The sequence below is a fragment of the Stegostoma tigrinum genome, chromosome 16 (assembly GCF_030684315.1).
Source record: "Stegostoma tigrinum isolate sSteTig4 chromosome 16, sSteTig4.hap1, whole genome shotgun sequence".
Classification (NCBI taxonomy): Eukaryota; Metazoa; Chordata; class Chondrichthyes; order Orectolobiformes; family Stegostomatidae; genus Stegostoma; species Stegostoma tigrinum.
In genome coordinates, this window is record NC_081369.1 from 55,771,878 (window position 1) to 55,794,741 (window position 22,864).

The window sequence follows — 22,864 nt, forward strand, 5'->3', positions numbered from 1 at the left end:
ACCATTCCATTCTAGAGGACAGCAAAGTCCAAAACCAGAGAGGGGCAGGAGAGATATGAGGTAGGTTTTGGCTTCACAAAGACATTGCGTGTTGGGAGGTCAGAGGCCATCTGCTTAGGCTCAAAGCTGCCCAACTCCACACTTTGTTTTAGCTGCATGCTACAGTCATTTCAACTGATAAACATTTATATTGGAAGCAACTCAATAATCAAGCACTGTGATCCCAGCATACTGTTCATTGTCATCAAAATTCATAGCCAATTAATTTTGCCAGTGCTTGTCTTTCTGATCAGGTTGATCTTGGCTTGGCTTTCCACCAGTTATGTTTTTTGAATGGCCTGCCTAGATTTAGATCTAGGAAATCAGATGTCCCAAACTCAAATTTGCTTCAAAGAAAAGAAAACACAGATCTCGTTTTCTTTTTCAGTTCCATGTCTTACTTTGTAGAAATATTTCTTATTAAGCTTTCTAAATTAATTTTACAGCCAGTAATCTCAACAGTCATGTCTTTGTATCATAGTCTATTTACTCTGTTTCTTGTCTTGTTTTGGATTTCACTGTCCGTCAGAATCCAATAATTCCAGAGAGGAAATTGTCACTTTGTGTAAAGTTGTCTCCTTGACTGACTGAATCATTGCACATTGACTTGCTACCTGAAAGCCACCAAGGTGAAAGTTACTTGCTTCAACTCCGAAAGATAAGTGCTGACAGTTTTTACCACTGTGGTTAGAACAGAAAGGGGCTATTTTGCTCTTTGAGTCAACTCCATCATTTAATTGTATGGCATTTTCCTCATCAGCCTGTTCAGATGTGTTCCTGCATAGTACTAGGCAAATGGGCTTCATTCCAGGCCTCCTGATTCAGGGATAGTGACTCAATTACCATGCCAACCCCCCATCCCACTGTTCAATTATGGCTCATAAGTATCTCAGTTTCATTTCTCACAATGAACAGAACCTTATATGGGTCTGAGCAATGTAGTTTATGGTGGGATATGTGGCAAAATCGGGCAACAGGTACGGCAAGGCAAGGCCTATCTCAACTTTGAGATCATCTCACTCAATATTTTATGCTTTTCACAAATTGTGTGGTGAGATTCTGGCTTGGTAGCAGTGAGGTGCCAATTGATGGTCATTATTGCTTGTTAATGCCACACTTTTGTACGACATTTCCATCTTAACGAATTGCTAAACAAGCTGGATGCCGGGAAAACTTGACAAGAAAACTATGGCATGCACCGGGTGAATGCAGCTTGCTATTTACACTGAATGAACTCCACATTGAAAACCAGGCACCCCCAGGGCACACTCCATGGGCACTGGCTACATGCAAACTACATCCACAGACATCGGCATCCAACACGCATCTAAGAGCCCTGAGGGCACATCACTTCTTCATGTGCCTGTTGCATCTGCACCTTAATGCTTCACCTTGGCCATCACTGTTTAATAAAGTTGTAATGCTGCAGCAAGGACGCTGTGCGCTCAGGCACACACACCCAGCTCATGGACAGGACCAGGCTCTTCACTCACTGTCATAGTACTCACTCATTCTGAGCCTCCCTGGATGCTCTCAGCATCCCTGCCTTGATTTGCTTTTTTGTACTTTGTCTCGTTGGCCAGAGGTCCAGGGGCAGATTACTGTTGTGTTACCTTACTTTGTAGCACAGACTCAAAGACAGGAAATTTGTCATGGTTATCAGCAAGCCTCAGTCAAATCAGAGTTTCCTGGCACAGTAAGTCAAGAGCAGACACCAGTACCAATCTATGCCCTGCCTGGCCTGATTAGAATCAGCACCCTCTCCTCTTAATGGGTGAAGAACCAAATGTTGGGCAGCCTATCACTCGTTGTAACTCTTCCTGCCTTATTATGGGCTGTTTTCTATGGAATGAGAGAGAGGCAGGCATTACACATGATGAAAGTGGCTGTCACAGCTGTTCCTGTTGGCACACATGGAAGAGGAACCTGAGCGAGTAAGTAGGCAGGACAGAGGACATGCAGGATCAAGGGTTGGGTGAGTGAGAGCGAATGGGGAAGATGTCACAGGTACTAGTGAGAGTATTAGACAATGAGTCATGGTGAGAGGTGGCTACAGTAGCAGAGATAGAATATGTGTGAGGTATCTGAGCAAAGAGGGTGGTACTATGGTAGAATGGGGAAGGATATTGATGTTCTGCATTCCTCCTGTTGGCCAAACCTGCAGTGACCTGGGTGGCATCTTTGGATGAAGGTGGATTGATGGAATTTAGTTTTACCACAGGTTTCAAAATCTGTAAAACTTTGCTGAATGTCAACACTCGGTTTGTTCTAATTTATCTTAATTTCTTTTTGACCTCCTTGCCTCAGAGACCTGTGGGGGCATAGACATTGTGTATACTTAAAGCTGAGACAGATACATTCTTGATCAATGGGATCAAGGGTTAAAGGGGAAGGGCAAGAAAATATTCTGAAGAAGTGTCAGACTAGTCATGATGCTGTTGAATGTAGAACAGGTATGAAGATCTGAATGGCCAACTCCTGTTCCTATTTCTTATGGTCTTATGGGCTTATTCTTATTATTACACCTAATTGGCTATTAGCCACTATTGGCAGTGTGGTAGTCTCTGCTGTGTTGATCCCTACCACCCTGCCTGCAAGGTTGCTCAAAGGCAGGAATGCAGTTAGTAGCTGACCCGTTTCAATTTCACAACATTGCTCCTGGTTATGTCTTCGAAACCACTTTGTCAGCTGGGAAAATTCAGTCTCTTATCTTTTGGATAAGACGTTAAATTGAGTTGATGTCTGCCCTTTCAGGTGAACATAAAAGTTCTCACACCATTGTTCAAGAAAAAGAAAGGGAGTTCTTTCTGTCTTCTGGCTAGTATTTCTGCTTTTGTACATACATTAATGCAATACATACGCAGCTAGCTCAGTCAGTAGAGCATACAACTCTTATCTCAGGGTTGTGTGTATGACCCTCACGCTGGGCACCTTGATTTTGGGCAGTACGATGGCTTAGTAGTTAGCACTGTTGCCTCACAGCACAAGGGATTCATGTTTGATTCTTGCTTTGGACAACTGTATGTGTGGAGTTTGTATATTCTCCCATGTCTGCATAGGTTTCCTTCCACAGTCCAAAGATGTGCAGGTTAGAGTGGATCATCCATAGGAAATGCAAGGGCATGGGATGGGTCTGGGTGGGCTGCTTTTCAGAGGGTCAATGTGGACTCGAAGGGCCAAATGTCCTGACTCCACACTATAAGGATTCTATTCTAAATTATGTCATCATTTATCTCATTGTTGTTTGCAAGGCCTTGCTGATTTGCAATTTATTTTTCAAAACTGTTCCCTACATTACAATTCCACAGTACTTCATCGGCTATGAATATTCATGAAGTAATGAAAGGTGACATATAAATTCAGGCAAATAAATAAACACTGAGAAGTTTAGCCTCCCCAAGTTCCCGGTTAATAAGACCCAGGGTGATACCAGCCTATGATTCCCTATGTCTTTCTTCATGGCAACACCTTGGCCAATCAGAGTTAACTTGATAATCAATAAATAGTGTTTTCTGATGTTATATAAATTGTTGATCTTTCAAAATTTGGCATTCTCGCAATTTGTCCTGATGAGTGCAAGACGCAGAGATTAAAAAGATTTGGCAATATATTGCTATTTTACACAATGTTCAAGTCTGATGTTTTCAGCAAAACTGTGAAGGGATATGTTTAAATGTGGAAGAATCAAACTCTAGACAAGCTTTTGGAAAGACAATAGATCCGTCCACACTCCTCCAGATTTCAGAATTTATAGTGTGCTTTAATGTACCAAATGAAACATTTGTGCCCAACCCCATGATACAAATGACCATTAGTCCAAGACCTATGTTCATTTTTTTTGGCAAAGTGACAAACTGTTTGTCACTTAGAAATTCTCTGAAGAAAATCTATTTCTCATTTCACTTACTTCCAAAGAAACATCCCAGCTGCAAATTCACAATCCTCAAACTCTGTTCAATAATGACCATGTTTCTGAATGGATTTTCCCTGAAGAAAGGGCTTCTGTTTGACTAGATTTGGTTTTTAATAGTAAAAATATTAAATCACAATTTAATGTTCCTCCTTGACTTCTTGTAAAAATTCCATTTCCACTTTTTCTTCTGTGTAGCAATTTGCAAATTTTAGGCTCCCACACAGTGCATGTAGAATTCATCCAGGACTTGTTATACGCAGTGAGTCGAACGAATGGCTGAATATCAGGTCCAAATAGGAGCTGGATCTAGCACTGAGTGGATGTGGATGAATTAACTGAATTTTGCCTCCAAGGACATGTACAACATTTATTGAATTCAAGATCTTGTCTAATATCTTTATGAGCATTAATGCATCCATCCCATGACACTCTAAATTGCTATTGCAACATTTTAGATTTGATAATCATTCCCTGCTTCGACATACGTTCTGCTCAGCAACAGACTGAAGCAAACAAAGATGGGGAATCGTGTTATCAGCGAAAAGTAGTAAACATTACACCCTTCCACTGTAACAGTGTCAAGGTTGGTTAGAATTGATTAGCATTTATGGCCCTGTTGTATTGCTGCTTTCATATTGATGCAACAACATGAAAATTACAGTACCAAGTGAACAGCACAAATTCTTGGTAAGGTTTTTCATCTTGAAGTTTTACCTTCACACCAGAGATAATAGCTCTGCCTTCACTCTGAAACAAACTTAAAAGAAGTATCTATTTCTCAATTGTGCGAGAAACTTTGCTGCCCTTTGCAACCCTATAGAACTTGGGAAAAGATATTGACTTCTCGATTCGGAAATTCAAAAAAAAAGTACAGCGGAAGCTGAAAGGATTACACTTGTCTCTGGTTACAAACATCCTGAATGAATAAGCCTGGCCAGTCTCACTGCCATTAAGAGAACACATGATGCTGCATGAGAAAACTGTCCCTAGTTTGATAACAACAATCAGTGCCTATCAGTCTTGGAAGTTGTAGAATGGTTGGTGTATGTAATGATAAAGATGTGCAGTGCAGTTTGTAGTGTGTCATTGATCCGGAGGGGAAGGAATCATATTTTTATCTATCTGTTCCCAAATTCAGCTTTGATTGTGCTTAATACTGGCATATTTTTTATTCTTTCATGGGAATAGGACGTCACTGGCTAGGCAGCACTTATTGCCCATCTCTAATTGCCCAGGGGCCAGTTATGAGGCAACCACAGTGCTGTGGGTCTGGAGTCACATGTAGGTCAAACCAGGTAGGGATGGCGGTTTTCTTCCCTCAGGGACTGTAGTGAACCAGATGGGTTTTTCTGACAATTGACAATGGTTTCATGGTCATCATTAGATTCTTAATCCCAGATTTTTTAAAAAATTGCATTCAAATTCCACCATCTGCTATAGATTAGATTACATTCCCTTCAGTTTGGAAACAGGCCCTTAGGCCCAGCAAGTCCACACTGCCCCTTGAAGCATCCCACCCAGAACCATCCTGCTATAATCCACACACCCCTGAACACTATGGGCAATTTAGCATGGCCAATTCACTTAGTCTGCACATCTTTGGACAGTTGGAGGAAACTGGAGCACCTGGAGGAAACCCACGCAGACACAGGGAGAATGTGCAAACTCCACACAGACAGACGCCCGAGGCTGGAATCGAACCCGGGTCCCTGGCGCTGTGAGGCTGCAGTGCTAACCACTGAGCCATCGTGCCGCCCTTGGTGAGACTTGAACCCAGATCCCCATAAAGTTATCTGGGTCTCTGGATTAACAGTCCAAACATAATACCACGAGGCCATCACCTCCACCTTTGGTGGTGGAAAGCTGAGATCCTGGAGGGAGGATAGGTAGTTGAATAGGTTTGCTGAATGGGTGAGCTGTTAAGATGGAGTGGATCAATTTTCTTCTCTCTTTTCACCAATTTTGGACTTAAATGCCATTTATTTAGACAGTTGTGAGAAGCTAATCAGGGTCAATAGACATGGCAACAGTCAACCAAGAGCCTGTGCAGGGACATTTGTGATTTCTTTGCTAGACTGAAGCAGGTCAGAAACGGAGGGTGAAGAATGGGGGAGGGAGTGTGAACATGTCCCTCAGGCAAGCTGAAGGACTTTGCATAGAGAGGTTCGGGAAGAACTGAAGAACTCCTATGGTCCCATTGTCACAGCCTCCTTTTCCTGAGCATTGGTCCACTCCATGTTTACCCCCTTGCAACTCAACAACGAATGGACAGCGACACACTGCCTATGCGAAACCCATACACCAATGTAACTAGATCTCCTGAACGGCTCCCAAATGAGGAACTGATCAATAAGATTCCACTTTTCGTAGTTTCTACTTTGACAGGAGTCAGAACCAAAGCAAATTATGCATGAATTAACTGGCAAATATCACCTTAAATTAAAAATGACACTTTTCATTTAAAATAGGTGATAAAACAAAAATATGCCTTATGCAAACATAAGTATTCACATCACTCCCTACATGAATGTGGTTGCATAGTACCATGATGTCTTGCTCTTTATTCAGATAAAATAACTCAGGATAATAGCTTTGAGTTTCATGGGTATGATTTTCATTGCTAGGCATAGCCCTGTGAACGTTATCACCCTCAGCTCATGACAGTCCTTTGTGGAGTTGCCTCTGTGGGAGTGTTCATTTGTAAAGATTCTTTTCAATCAACCAACCAGTGACATCCTAGTTCACAGTCTGACCGATCTATGTACATAAAATACTAAAGGGCATGGATTGGACAATAGTGAAAGTCTTTTTCCGAGAGTGGAAATGTCAAATATGAGGGGAATAGTTGAAGGCGAGGTGGGAAATCTTTAAGGGATGAAGGGTCATCTAGACTCGAAATATTAGAATGCTGATTGTGAGTTTGCTCGCTGAGCTGGAAGGTTAGTCACCTTTTTTATTTGAAAAAATATACTTTATTCATAGAATGTACAAAAAATAAAACATTTATACACCTACCCAGTCATGCAAGCCACTCCGGGTACCCGGGGGTACGTACACCAACTAAAGGAAAAAACAAAACAAAGAAAAAAATAAAAAAAGCAAAGAAAATACCCCGGCAGTCGTCTCCCCGCACAGTCCCCGTTGGCCCCTTGACCAGTTGGGGAAGGCGCCAGCTGGGCCCAGTTACCAGATAGGGCCAATTTTTCTATTCTGGACGAGGGGTTTCATACCGTGGTCTTTCCCCACCGCGCCTTGGCGGTGGCTGCCCCAAGCTTTAGCGCGTCCCTCAGCATGTAGTCCTGGACCTTGGATTGCGCCAGTCTGCAACACTCGGTTGGGGTCAGTTCTTTCAGCTGGCAGACCAGCAAGTTGCGGGCAGACCAAAGAGCATCTTTCACCGCATTGATGGTCCTCCAGGTGCAGTTGATATTGATCTCGGTGTGCATCCCAGGAAACAGCCCATAGAGCACGGAGTCCCGTGTCACGGAGCTGCTTGGGACGAAGCTCGACAAATACCACTGCATCCCCCTCCAGACCTCCTGCGCATAGGCACACCCCAGAAGGTGGTGATCAACAGTCTTGTCCCCGCCGCATTGGCCTCAAGGGCAGCGTGCGGTGGCGGAGAGATTCCAGGCATGCAAAAAGGATCTCACTGGCAGAGCCCATCTCACCGCCAGCCAAGCATTGTCCTTGTGCTTGTTTGAAAGTTCTGGCGATGAGGCATTCTGCCAAATGACTTTGGCAGTCTGCGTGGGGAACCACATGACGGGATCCACCCTCTCTTTTTCCCGAAGGGTCTCGAGAATACTACGTGTTGACCACTGCCTGACGGCCTTGTGGTCAAAAGGAGTTTCCTTTCAAAAATTTATCCATGAAGGACAGGTGGTACGGGACGGCCCAACTACTTGGAGCGTTCTGCGGCAACGAGGCCAGGCCCATCCTTCGCAACACCGGGGACAGGTAGAACCTCAGTAAGTAGTGACACTTGGTGTTTGCGTACTGAGGATCTACGCACAGCTTGATGCAGCCGCACACAAAGGTAGCCGTCAGGGCGAGGGTGGCGTTCGGTACGCCCTTTCCCCCATTTTCCAGGTCTTTGTACATGGTGTCCCTGCGGACCCGGTCCATCCTCGACCCCCAAATGAAGTGGAAGATGGCCCGGGTGACCGCAGCGGCGCAGGTCCAGGGAATAGGCCAGGCCTGCGCCACATACAACAGTACCGAAAGCACTTCACACCTAACAACCAGGTTCTTACCCGCGATGGAGAGGGACCGGAGCGTCCACCTGCACAGCTTCTGCTTCAGTTTGGTGATAAGCTCCTCCCAAGTCTTAGTGCACACCCCAGCTCCACCAAAACAAACACCCAGCACCTTCAGGTAGCCTGTCCTGACGGTGAAGGGGATGAAGGAGCGGTCGTCCCAGTTCCCGAAGAACGAGGTCTCGCTTTTACCCCTATTGACTTTGGCACCCGAGGCTAGTTCAAACTGGCCGCAGATGTCCAACTGCCTACTCACCGACCGACGATTGGTGCAGAAGACGGCGACGTCATCCATGTACAGGGATGTCTTGACCTGAAGGACTCCGCTGCCTGGGATAGTCATGCCCTTCAGGCTCACGTCCTTCCTGATGGATGCGGCGAAGGGCTCCACACAGCACACGCACAAGGCAGGGAAGAGCAGGCAGCCCTGCCTGACTCCAGATCTGATGAGAAAACTGTTCGATTCCCACCCGTTGATCGAGACTGCGCTAACGATGTTGGTGTAGAGCAGCCGGATCCAATAGCGGATGCCTTCTCCGAACCCTAATTTGGAGAGGACGCCCTCATGTAAGCATGAGAGACCCTGTCGAAGGCCTTCTCCTGGTCCAGGCTGACGAGGCAGGTGTCCACCCGCCTGTCCTGCATGTAGGCAATCGTATCCCTGATGAGCGCGAGGCTCTCAGCGACCTTCCTGCCTGGCACAGCACAGGTTTGGTCAGGGTGAATCACTGACTCTACGACAGACCTGACCCAGTTGGCTATGACCTTGGCCAGGATTTTGTAGTCCACGTTCAATAGTGAAAAGGGACGCCAATTCTTAATTTCTTCCCTCTCCCCCTTCCTCTTGTAAATGAGGGTGATGATGCCCTTCCCCATGGACTTGCACGTTTCCCCTGCCCGAAGTGCACTATCATACACGTCCAGCAGGTCCTGGCCAACCAGGTCCCACAGAGCGGAATACAGCTCGACCGGTAAGCCGTCGCTCTTGGGAGTCTTATTCCTCTCAAAGGACTTGAGGGCTCTGGTCAGCTCGTCCAGGGATATCGGCCGGTCCTGCCACTCCCTTGTGCCGTCGTCTAAAACCTCAGTGATAGATGACAGGAACAACTCGGAGGCAGTGCTGTCTGTGGGCTTTGTGTCGTACAGTCCGGCATAGAAGGGTCTGCTGATCCTCAAAATGTCGGGCCGAGACGCCGTCACCGAGCCGTCATCCTCCTTCAGCCGGCTAAGCACAGAGCTCTCTTTGTGCACCTTCTGAAAGAAGAAACGCGAGCACGTCTCGTCCTGCTCCGTGGAGCAGACCCTGCACCGGAAGATTATCCTGGAGGCCTCTGCGGCAAAGAGCGAGGCTTGCTGTCCCCTCACCTCGCGGAGGTCCTCCGTGACATCGACCCCCATCGACTGCAGAAGGAGCAGGCTCTGCATCATTTTCTGGAGTTGCAACAGCTTTCCCTGCCTCTCTCTCGCCTTCTGAACACCCTTGAGGACGAAGAACCTCTTGATGCTCTCCTTCACCGTCTCCCACCAGTCGCCCGGAGACTCAAAGCAGAAACCGTCGGTTTCACGGTTCTCCAACCAGCGTACTCCCTCTTAAGCTCCTCGACGTTCTCTGGGGTCAACAGAGTCGTGTCGAGCTTCCACATCCCCTTGCCGGCCGGCTGGTCATCCTGTAAGTGACAGTCGGCCAGCAGGAGGCAGTGGTCAGAGAAGAACGCTGGCTCGACGCCGGTGGTCCTGATCGAGAACGCCCGTGACACAAACAGGAAGTCTATCCTTGAGCGGATAGACCCGTCTGGCTGCGACTAGGTGTATCTCCGCTGCGCTCCATCTGCAGGGGTGCTGAAGACATCGAGCAGCTTGGCGTCCTTCACCGTGCCCATCAGGAATCTGGACGTGACGTCCAGTTGACACCCCCCACCCGCTGTCCCCACACCGGATCTCCCATCTGCATTGATGATGCAGTTGAAGTCTCCGCCCAGGATGACTGGCCCGGACGTAGCCAGCAGGGGTGGAAGCCTCTGCAGGACGGCCAACAGCTCACTCTGTACCGCTGGGGGTTACACGTTGATCAGCCTCAGGGGAGCATTCCTGTAGGTGATGTCAGCCACTAGGAGGCGCCCCCCACCACCTCCTGAACTTGAGAGATGGTGATGTTGCACCCCCGCAGCAGAATAGCCAGGCCGGAGGATCGACAGTCATTACTCCCCCGACCAGATCGAAGGCTCACAGGTCCAGGCGCCGGACCATTTCCCGTACCTGCTGAGGTGCGGTATCCCTCACTCCTGCAGAAACAGGAGGTCTGCCTTGACGGGGATCAGGTAGGCCAACGTGGACACACATCTTGCGGTGGACTTGACGCTGCTCACATTAACGCTCGCAACTCGTACCCCCATTGTGGGCAGTGACCGCAGTACCCTCCCCGAATCCAAGGTCCAGCCCCTCCATCTGTCCCTTCATGCCCATTGCCTGGGCGTACTGCTGGATGCTCTCCGGGCTCAGGAAACCGTCCGTGCTGCCTTCCGGGTGGCATCCCCCCGCCAGGGGTACGGAGGCAGGAGAGTCCGGCTCTGGGTCAGGTTGGGGGCACGTTGTTTCCTGCTTCCCGCCTGCAGGTTCCAGGGGGTCCTTCAGGGCCCCAGCGGCGAGTGGCTAGGTGTCAGAGGGAACCTCAGGACACCTCCTGTCCCCGAGAAGCGGGTTGCTGCTTTCCTTCTCAGTGAAAGTCTTCAGCTTCTGCTTTGGGCAGGCCTCCTCTGAATCCCCCTCATCAGAGGAGCTCTTAAAGACCCCCTGTAGCTGCCTCTTCCCGCCTGATGGTTGCGGAGCTGGGTCCCTCCGGCGTGCCTTCCTCCTCGCCTTCCGGACCGTCGTCCACTCCCCGGGTCACCTGTCACCTCCTCCATCGACTCCGGGTTGTTGGGGGGGAGCTTTGCTGGCCTCGGGTCCATCCTGCGGGGCTGGTCCCTCCTGCACGACCTGGCCCTCCTACACACTAGGGTGGTCCTTGCAGGGGCCTGGTGCATTCCTCTCCTCCGGGGGGGGCTTGCCCCGCATTGCCCCTGCCGGCGGCCTGGGCGTAGGTGGTCCCCCGCTGCGGGCATGCCCTGTAGATGTGGCCCGCTTCCCCGCAAAGGTTGCAGCTTTTTTCCTTTGAGCAATCCTTTGCGAGGTGTCCCTCCTCCCTGCAGTTCCTGCAAATGGTGACTTTGCAGTCGGCCGCCACGTGACCTGACCTACCGCAGGCATGGCAGACTTTGGGTTGCCCTGCATAGGTCAGGTAGCCCTTGCTCTCACCGATTGCGAAGTTGGACGGTGGGTGCATGATGTTCCCGTCCGCGCCCATCCTCACCGTCACCTTGACCTGCCTCTTACTGGTCCAGACGCCAAAGGGGTCCATGATGTCAGTTAGTCCCCTCCCACCTTCACGTACCTTCCAAGGAAGGTCAGGACATCAGCTGCTGGCACATGCGGGTTGTACATGTGTACAGTCACCATACGGCTCCTCTGTGCTGGCATCACGAACAGCGGGACAGCGGTCAATACAGAGAGGGGGCCCTCACCCCCTTTCGCCTTGAAAACCTCCAGGAAGCTCTTGCAAAGCTTGGCACTCCTGAAGGTCACATCGTAGAAACCTCTTCCGGGGAAATCCTGCAGGCAGTAAATGTCCGCAGCAGCGAACCCACAACAGTCCAACAGGACCCTCTTCACGAAGAAGGTGCGGTCCACAGGTGCACCTTCATCCACCTTCTTCAAGGAAACACGGATGGTGTTCCGGACCCCCTGACCTGGGGCACAGGCACGAGCACTCGCCGCAGCCATCGTTGCGGGTTGGCTGCTCCTCTGAACCAGCGTTAGGCCAAAGCCAGCATTAAGATCCTCCAGTTGCAAGAATGCACAGCCAACCCGACGTTTTCCTTCCACCTCCAACACAGTCGTGCTCTCCTCTTCTCGGTCCACAAAAGAGTGGGTCTTTATTTTGTTCCAGATGTCAGCTGGTTCACTGAGCTGGAAAGTTCCTTCCCAGATGTTTCGTCACCATTCTAGGTAACATCATCAGTGAGTCTCCGACGAAGCGCTGGTGTTAAGTCTCGCTTTCTATTTATCTGTTTATGGTTCCTTGGGTTGGTGATGTCATTTCCTGTTCTTTTTCTCAGAGGATGGTAGGTTGGCTCCAAATCAATGTGTTTGGTGATGGAGTTCCGGTTGGAATGCCTTGCTTCTAGGAATTCTAGTGCGTGTCTTTGTTTGGCTTCTCCTAGGATGGATGTGTTGTCCCAAACAAAGTGGTGTCCTTTCTTATCTGTATGTAAGGATACTAGCCACAAAATGACATGACCCACTATCACTAGTATCGGTGAAGGATGCCAAGCAGCTCGACGTCTTCACCACCCCTGCAGATGGAGCACAGCTGAGATACACCTAGTCGCGGCCAGACGGGTCTATCCGCTCAAGGATAGACTTCCTGTTTGTGTCACGGGCGTTCTCGGTCAGGTCCACTGGCGTCGAGCCGGTGTTCTTCTTTGACCAATGCCTCCTGCTAGCCGACTGTCACTTACAGGATGACCAGCCGGCCGGCAAGGGGACGTGGAAGCTCGACACGACTCTGTTGACCCCAGAGAACGTCGAGGAGCTTAAGAGGGAGTACGCTGGTTGGAGAACCGTGAAACCCCTCTTTGAGTCTCCGGGCGACTGGTGGGAGATGGTGAAGGAGAACATCAAGAGGTTCCTCATCCTCAAGGGTGTTCAGAAGGCGAGAGAGAGGCGGGGAAAGCTGTTGCGGCTCCAGAAAAGGGTGCGGAACCTGGTCCTTTTGCAGTTGATGGGGGTCGATGTCACGGGGGACCTCCACGAGGTGAGGGGCCAGCAAGCCTTGCTCTTCACCGCAGAGGCCTCCAGGATAATCTTCTGGTCCAGGGTCTGCTCCATGGAGCAGGACGAGACGTGCTCGTGTTTCTTCTTTCAGAAGGTGCACAAGGAGAGCTCTGTGCTTAGCCGGCTGAAGGAGGATGACGGCTCGGTGATGTTGTCTCGGCCCGACATTTTGAGGATCAGCAGATCCTTCTGTGCCGGACTGTACGATGCGAAGCCCACGGACAGCACTGCCTCCGAGTCGTTCCTGTCGTCTATCACGGAGGACTTAGACGACGGCACGAGGGAGTGGCTGGACCCGCCGATATCCCTGGACGAGCTGACCAGAGCCCTCAAGTCCTTTGAGAGGAATAAGACTCCCGGGAGCGACGGCTTACCGGTCGAGCTGTATTTCCCACTGTGGGACCTGGTCGGCCAGGACCTGCTGGAGGTGTATGAAATCCTGGCCAAGGTCATAGCCAACCGGGTCAGGTCTGTCCTGGAGTCGGTGATTCACCCTGACCAAACCTGTGCTGTGCCAGGCAGGAAGATCGCTGAGAGCCTCGCGCTCATCAGGGATACGATCGCCTACGTGCAGGACAGGCGGGTGGACACCTGCCTCGTCAGCCTGGACCAGGAGAGGGCCTTCGACGGGGTCTCTCATGCTGACATGAGGGACGTCCTCTCCAAATTGGGGTTCGGGGAGGGCTTCCACAATTAGATCCGGCTGCTCTACACCAACATCGTTAGCGCAGTCTCGATCAACAGGTGGGAATCGGACAGTTTTCCTGTTAGATCTGGAGTCAGGCAGGGCTGCCTGCTCTCTCCTAACTTGTTCATGTGCTGTGTGGAGCCCTTTGCCTTATCCATCAGGAAGGGCGTGAGCCTGAAGGGCGTGACTATCCCAGGCAGCGGAGGCCTTCATGTCAAGACCTCCCTCTACATGAATGCCATCTTCTGCACCGATCGTCGGTCGGTGAGTAGGCTGTTGGACATCTGCAGCCAGTTTGAACTGGCCTCGGGTGCCAAAGTCAATAGGGGTAAGAGCGAGGCCATGTCCTTCGGCAACTGGGACGACTGCTCCTTCATCCCCTTCACCGTCCGGACAGGCTACCTGAAGGTGCTGGGTGTTTGGTTCGGTGGGGCCGGGGCATGCACTAAGACTTGGGAGGAGTGTATCACCAAACTGAAGCAGAAGCTGGGCAGGTGGATGCTCCGGTCCCTCTCCATCGTGGGTAAGAACCTGGTTGTCAGGTGCAAGCGGCTTTCGGTACTGTTGTATGTGGCGCAGTCCTGGCCTATTCCCTGGACCTGCGCCGCTGTGGTCACCCGGGCCATCTTCCACTTCATTTGGGGGTCTTGGATGGACTGGGTCCGCAGGGACACCATGTACAAAGACCTGGAAAATGGGGGAAAGGGCGTACTGAACGCCACCCTCGCCCTGACGGCTACCTTTGTGTGCGGCTGCATCAAGCTGTGCGTAGATCCTCAGTACGCAAACACCAAGTGTCACTACTTACTGAGGTTCTACCTGTCCCCGGTGTTGCGAAGGATGGGCCTGGCCTCGTTGCCGCGGAATGCTCCGAGTAGTTGGACCGTCCAGTACCACCTGTCATTCATGGAGAGATTTTTGAAGGGAAACACATTTGACCACAAGGCCGTCAGGCAGCGGTCAGCACATAGTATCCTCGAGACCCATCAGGAGAAGGTGAGGGTGGATCCCGTCATGTGGTTCCCCACGCAGACTGCCAAAGTCATTTGGCAGAATGCCTCATCGCCAGAACTTTCAAACCAGCACAAGGACATTGCTTGGCTGGCGGTGAGAGGGGGTCTGCCAGTGAGATCCTTTATGCAAGCCCGGAATCTCTGCGCCACCGCACGCTGCTCTCGAGGTGGCTGCGGCGGGGGGCGGGGGACGAGACTGTCGATCACCTCCTTCTGGAGTGTGCCTATGCGCAGGAGGTCTGGAGGCGGATGTAGTGGTATTTGTCGAGGTTCGTCCCGAGCAGCTCCGTGACGTGGGACTCCGTGCTCTACGGGCTGTTTCCTGGGACACACACCAAGACCAACATCAACTGCACCTGGAGGACCATCAATGCGGTGAAAGACGCTCTTTGGTCTGCCCGCAACTTGCTGGTCTGCCAGCTGAAAGGACTGACCCCAACCGAGTGTTGCAGACTGGCGCACTCCAAGATCTACGACTACGTGCTGAGGGACGCACTAAAGCTTGGGGCAGCCGCCGCCAAGGCGCAGTGGGGAAAGACCACCGTATGAAACCCCTCGTCCAGAATAGAAAAATGGGCCCTATCTGGTAACTGGGCCCAGCTGGCGCCTTCCCCAACTGGTCAGGGGGCCAACTGGGACTGTGCGGGGAGATGACTGCCGGGGTATTGTCTTTGCTTTGTTTTTTTTTCTTCCTTTTATTTTCCTTTACTTTGTGTACGTACCCCCTGGGTAACCCGGAGTGGCTTGCATGACTGGGTAGCTGTATAAATATGTTTTTTTTGTACATCTTATGAATAAAGTATATTTTTTCAAATAAAAAACAAGGTGATGAAACGTCTGAAAACGAACCTTCCAGCTCAGCAAGCAAACTCACATTCTGAACCTCAACCTGAGCTACAAATCTTCTCAAAACTCATTAGCATGCTGTCTCCCCATGGGTGCTGCCCGACCTGCTGTGATTTCTAGCAACTTTTGTTTTCAGGACTTCAAAGGACATGTGTGAGGAACATTTTTTTTTAAACACAGCCTGGAATGCATTGTCAGGGAAGTTGGTTGAAGTTGATATGACAGCAACATTTCAGACTCATTTAGACAGACTCACGAATAGGTAGGGAATAGACAGATTTGGACCATGTGCAGGCAGTTGGGATTAGTTTCATTTAGCACAGACATGGTGGTTAAACGGCCTGTTCCTGTGCTTTACCATTCTATGTTCCAGAGAAATCAGGCGAACATAGAAAGAGAAACTCAATCAAATCTTATTAGGTGAAGAAGAAGAAAGCAGCTCCTAGTAAATGATCATATTATCTGTTTGACTGAAAAGGCAACAGGAGCTCTGGGAGATTGAATACAAGCTGGCTAAAAGTCAAAAACCTGGAATCAAGTCAAAGCCATGAAAGAGTAAAGAGTTTTTATAGAACATAAAATGGTAAAGCATGGAAACAGGGTCTTCATGTCCCCGCTGATTATTTTCCTATCTCACAAACTTTAAGGCGGACGTATTCCTTTGTACAATTAGGTTTTTTCATGTCAAAATGCAGCTTAGGTCAAATATATTTAGGAAGTCTTAGCGTGCCTCATGCCAGTGTACACACCATAGGATTCCATCAATTTGCAAGCAGGTAGAGTGGCCTTTAAGTAACATCAGTTCATGGATATCCTGATTGTTTTCCTTGACATGCATTGGGTTTGCACCTGAAGATGAGCACCTTAATCAGTCAGGAACATATACCAGAGCACAGGATTTGCAGCACAAGCACAAAAGAAACAGATGATAACCTCCATAAACATAAGCTACTCCAAACCCTATTGCCATTTTCCCAAATGTGGCAAACTTTGACTTGGAAGAAGTACAGCAAAAGACATTTGTAAAACTTTTAAGTGTCTTTGGAATCTGTAACAGTTTTAAAAATATTTTTAAAAGATTTTTAAAAATTTGAACCCATCAGGAAGTTATTTGTTGCAATTTTCATGAATAATAAGCAATATTGGTTCATGACACCTGCTGAAAGCAGTACCAACAAGAAGAAAGTTAAGAAGGGATACTTATGGCTAGAAAACATAAAGGATATATACAAACACAACACAGAGGTACGAGCAGAGGATCTTAAGAGGTGAGGCATATTGTGTGGCAAAAATTTCAATTAAACAATAAAAGTGCGACAATAAAAAAAGGAGAGGAATAAACAAACTGAAGTGCTTGCCTGGTTTAGAATAGAATCAAAGGCTGTTAGGAAGAAAAAGTATATGTAAAGCATCAGCTGATTAATTCTACTGTTTAACAAGACAGTGGAATCAACGTTTTGAGTCCAGTGACACTTTTTCAGACTTTGAGTTTTGAAGAGAGGTCACTGAACCCGAAATGTTAACTCTGATGCTGACTTGCAAAGTTTCCCCAACAGCCTCTTTTCTTTTTGTTTCAGATTTCCAGCATCTGCAGTTCCTTGTGTAATTTTGGGACCCACAAATGTTGTCCATGGAGCACCATTTTGCCACAGTCGAGTCACTTGGGGCATACTGGCAGGAGTTGAGCACATTTCAGCATGGAACCTGTGCACGTGCAAGATGCCACAGATGAAGGTTTGATCCATAATCTCATCAGCTCAGTCAAGGCACTACTGACCATCACATTGCATCATTCAAAGAAATGCAATGAAATTGGCCAGCGTGCTACTAGCACTCCACTTGTAATAGTAGAAACAGATCATTCAGCTTGTTACTTTTTTTGGGAGGAAGAATAGTGGGATACCTAATGTCATGACATTTCAAAATAATTTGCTGGTGTGTTTTTTTTTACATGTTTTTGAATGATAATGTGCCACTGAAATAGAATATTTTCTTTGGTTAGTGTTAGTATTCAGGAGTCTGGGAGAATTATGGTAGGGTTTTTCTTGAGATGGAAAGATCACCTGTCAGCATTCAGCTCTGTCAGGGACAACTGGCCAGAAATCGCTTTGATTCTAACCTTACTGAAACTCAACGTCAATTTCCTCCAAACTCCACCTTTGGCCAATTGGCGTGGGGTATTTTCCATTCCTGAAAATCTGACCAATAACAGTTTAAATCTTTATGAAAATTACCTTAAATCTTTCGAGATGAGTCAAAAATCAAAGCAGGCTATTTCTATAAGCAACTTGACACATCTGCAACCAAGAACATGATTTTTGAAGAAACAATTCTAATTGAATGGCCATAAAATTAGTTGAAATATCTCACCACTGGTGATGATTGTCAGACAGCTTTCTACTTATAGAAAAAGCCATTTTAACCCATTCACCTTGTACAGCCTTACCCTACATGTTATGTAACTGCTCAACAGTTCTGCTCAAGAATTTATAACTAAATGCAGCAGAACATATGGTGTTAAGCTATTCAATCAATTAACTTTTGAGTCTAAATTGCATCTAATCATCTCAGCTCAAACCACAGCTGGAAACAACAATGGGCTTGAATGCCCTGAACTAGGAAAGGGAGATATCAGCCCAGCATCCTGCTTTCGTTAAAGTGTCCAATAACTTTGATTAGAAAGTGTGGATGTTGACTTATAGGGAGAATCTACCTAGCACAGTGGAAATCGAGTTAGAGGCAGGACGAGGGACAACGTTAGGAAATTCCATTTTGGATGTTCTCCCAGATGTATTACCACCTTCGAGATATCTGTCCAATATTATCTATTAAATACATTCTTGGGGACACATTGGTAATACTGTGGGGTCTTTCCACTAAGCTGTAGGGACCCCCACTGAGGCTGCAGCCCAGCAGATCACTGGAGATAGCCTCTGAACTCTAGATCAGGAGAGTCAATGATTTCCCCAACTTGTCCAAACGCAGATCCACAGCTTCCTGAGGCCCATGGCAAGCCATCATGAAGAGTCTTCTCCTATCCACATTGATGGCCTGGCAAATGTTTCTGCACGTATGTTTACCAATTTGAGAAACCTTCAGAAGGCACTGTCATTGCAGCCCTCGCCAGCTTTGCATGCACCCAGGTTTCCTTCAATTTAAAACTTAAGACCGTCAGACCATAAGACATAAGAGTGGAAGTAAGGCCATTTGGCCCATCGAGTCCATCCGCCATTTAATCATGGCTGATGGGCATTTCAACTCCACTTACCTGCACGCTCTCCGTAGCCCTTAATTTCTTGCGAGATCAAGAAATTATCAATCTCTGCCTTGAAGACATTTAATGTCCCAGCCTCCACTGCGCTCCATGGCAATGAATTCCACAGGCCCACCACTCTCTGGCTGAAGAAATGTCTCCTCATTTCCATTCTAAATTTACCCCCTCTAATTCTAAGGCTGTGCCCACGGGTCCAAGTCTCCCCGCCTAACGGAAACAATCTCCCAGCGTCCATCCTTTCTCGGCTATGCATTGTCTTCTATGTTTTTATTAGATCTCCCCTTAACCTTCTAAACTCTAATGAATACAATCCCAGGATCCTCAGCCGTTCATCATACGTTAGACCTACCATTCTAGAGATCATCCATGTGAATCTTCGCTCCAGCGCCAGTATCTCCTTCCTGAGGTGTGGGGTCCAAAACTGGGCACAGTATTCCAAATGGGGCCTAACTAGTGACTTATAAAGTCTTGAAAGCACATCGCTGCTTTTATATTCTAACCCTCTTGAGATAAGTGACAACATTACATTCGCTTTCTTAATCACAGACTCAACCTGCAAGTTAACCTTTGGAGAATCCTGGACTAGCACTCCCAGATCCCTTTGTACTTCGGCTCTATGAATTTTCTCACCGTTTAGAAAATAATCCATGCCTGTATTCTTTTTTCCAAAGTGCAAAACTTTGCATTTGCTCACATTGAATTTCATCAGCCATCTCCTGGACCACTCTCCTAAACTGTCCTAATCTTTTTGCAGCCTCCCCACCTCCTCAGTGCTACCTGCCTGTCCACCTAACTTTGTATCATCGGCAAACTTCGCCAAAATGCCCCCAGTCCCTTCATCCAGATCATTAATATATAAAGTGAACAGCTGCGGCCCCAACACTGAACCCTGCGGGACACCACTTGTCACCGGTTACCATTCCGAAAAAGAGCCTTTTAGGTTTTCAGAAGTCCAAGGAAAAGTCCAACATACAGTGGATGCTCGAAATCTGAAACAAACATAAAGAATTCTGAAGAAGGGTCAAAATATTAACTCTTTTGTTCTCTCGACTGTTGTTGCCAGACCGGCTGAGTTTCTCCAGCGTTCCGTGTTTGCTTTAGTTTTTAAGAAAGGTCTTGTTAAGGAAGAGTGTGAGGTGAGGTTGTTGAGAGTTTTAGGGAGGCAATTCCTGAGTGTGGAGCTGAGGCTTCTGAAGGCACAGCAGCCAATGATGCCAGCTCATTTCTCTGCCATTCACCCAAATCTGGCACAGCAAGTTTAAAAAATCTGCATTGGGACAGTTTTTCATTTTTTGCTGTGACTTGTATATATGCAATAAAAATGCAGCAGAGGAAGTTGAAAACTGAGCCTGTCCTCGGTGAAGATAATTGCACTGAAAAGACCAAGAAAATGGTTTTGTATCCGATGATAATTCTGCCACACTTGACTGCGGGGAAATGCCATTGGGGAATACTTGCACCTAAAGTCATGAATTTGGGGTGTTACATGTTTTATGGTTGCAGATTGTTACCAATTGAATTGCATTGGCAGAAGGTTTAGCTAATGGAAACTCAGTTGTCCCACAGATGTAGGCATATATCGACCAAAATCACTTGGATTATTTTTAAGCCACGCAATTGGTTTGCACAAAATTCATGACTGACTTTGCACTTCAAGGCAAAAAGAACTTCTGGCCAAGGTGAAAAGAAACTGCAGGTAATTTGGACCCCCCTGGGAATAATGTGCTTCGGATTTGAGCAGCCTCATGCTAATAACATGTATTACTGCTTCAGCTAATAAGTGATGAAAGACAGATTTGTGTTCCAGAAAGTGTAAAAGAAAATTATTACAATGCAGGTTATAGCACAGGAGCTATTCTATTTAAAGTTGTAATTAAATAATATGCAATTCCACTTTTAAAAGAATAATTAGTGCTCTCATATCATGGAGCATTGCTAACCAATGACTCCTATCATAAACCCGTGAAGGATGACTCAAAATTTTATTACTTATGTGGCTTGTAGAATAGCTTGGCAGGAATAAATCGTTCTGGGAATTGAAAAATTGCTAAAATCACAGGAGAATTCATTACCTTCTCCCTTTGGGAAGTCAAAAAAAAATCTCCTGTGCGCACACGTGGAAATTGTTTGTTAAGCAGTTAAGCATATTAGGGTTAAACTAAAACCTCTCAGTCCTGTTGGTAACCTTTAGAAAACCCGGCATGAAAATTCCCGTCTAGGTCCAGAGCAGACTTTGAACTTAAGGCTCCCTGGCCGGTTAATGAATGACAAATGGGCTGTTTCTTTCATAGTCTATTTTTCAGGCAAGTAATAAGCAGATATATCGCGACCGGTCACATTGAACATTTTGGCAGATAGAAAGCTGCTCTGGACCCGGTTGTAAAGAGTTTGTAAAAGACAGCAATTACCAGACTTATCCTTTCCCTAACCCCTCTACCTTTCATGGCTAATTGTTAATGATTGACTGGCTTAAATCTAAATTACAGTTTGATGGAGCCATAAGCAGATATCCTGAACCTGGTGGTCACAAGGAATCATGGAAAAACAACTTTTTTTACCAACATAAAGAAACCCACAGTACATGGCATTATCTCAGATGGGACAAAGGGTGTTGTGCTGGTCATGTCACTGGTCAAGTAATTCATTTGTACCAGGCCAATGTCCTTGGCACTTGGGTTCAAAATTCCAAAATGGCAGTGTGAGGGAGTGCTGTCTTTCAGATAAGATATTGAACCAATGTCTAGCTGGGCCTATCACTTAGAAGTAAAAGTGCGTGTGCGTGCATGTGTGTGTTTGTGAGAGACAGAGAGAGAGAATGTGCGTCTGTTTAAGAGTATGTGCGTATGTGGGTGTGTGACTGTATGCATACATGCGCGTGTGTTTGTGTGCATGTATGTGTGTGTTTGTGTGCAAGTGTGTGTGTGTATGTGTGTGTGTGTGCGAGTGTGTGTGCGAGTGTGTGTGTGCGAGTGTATGTGCGAGTGTGTGTGTGTGTGTGTGTGTGTGTGTGTGTGCGAGTGTGTGTGCGAGTGTGTGTGTGTGCGAGTGTATGTGCGAGTGTGTGTGTGTGTGTGTGTGTGTGTGTGTGTGTGTGTGCGCGAGTGTGAGTGTGTGTGTGTGTGTTACAACTCTCTTTAATGTATGTCTACTTTGCTAGATTGCACATGTGCAGAAGAAAACCTTATGCTCACACCCTGTGGCCGGAGGAACAATGTCTGTGTTGCGGAGCTATTTCTGTGCATCAAGTAAATATAAATGCAGAATCATCTACTCAACTATGGGTCAGTTAGCCATAGGTGAGGGTAAAGAACCTGACCCTTTAGCTTATTCCCTGCCAAATAAAATTGATGAGATTTGACTTGTGAATGTCCATCTGCACAAATAGTTTCATCATTTGGTGATAAGTTAAAGTCATATCATCTGTATTTCGTTTCAAATAAATTCTTTTCACATTAATTTGGACCACTGTGAGCACTATTTCTACAATAATGCCTGAGGCAAATTTTTTTGTTATACTTGAATATCTGTGAATTCACTGATTGCTTTATCCCATTCTCTGAGGGATTATCAAGCACTGTACTTTCAATCCTTGTTGAAGGCTTTATCTCCAATCCTCTGAGTTAATTTTTTTTTGAGGGGGCGATGGTTCTATGTTTCATTGCCTTTCAGCTGACTGCATCCACTTATCCTTTCGGCTTTCAAAGGATGCTAACACATTATTTGTTAATTTATTGAGTTTGCACTTTCAATCACTCTGATGGAACAACTTTACAATCTTTTGGAGGTCTAAGCTAGATCATTTCAGATCTCTGCAGTGCAGAAGAAACCACTGTAAACCTGATACGTAGTAACAGCAAACAGATCTGTGGTTATTCAACGGTGACAATAAATCTTTGGCTTAATAGGCATTGACCCATATTGTTGATGAGGCCATCTCCTTAGGTTAGTTTCCTGAGTATG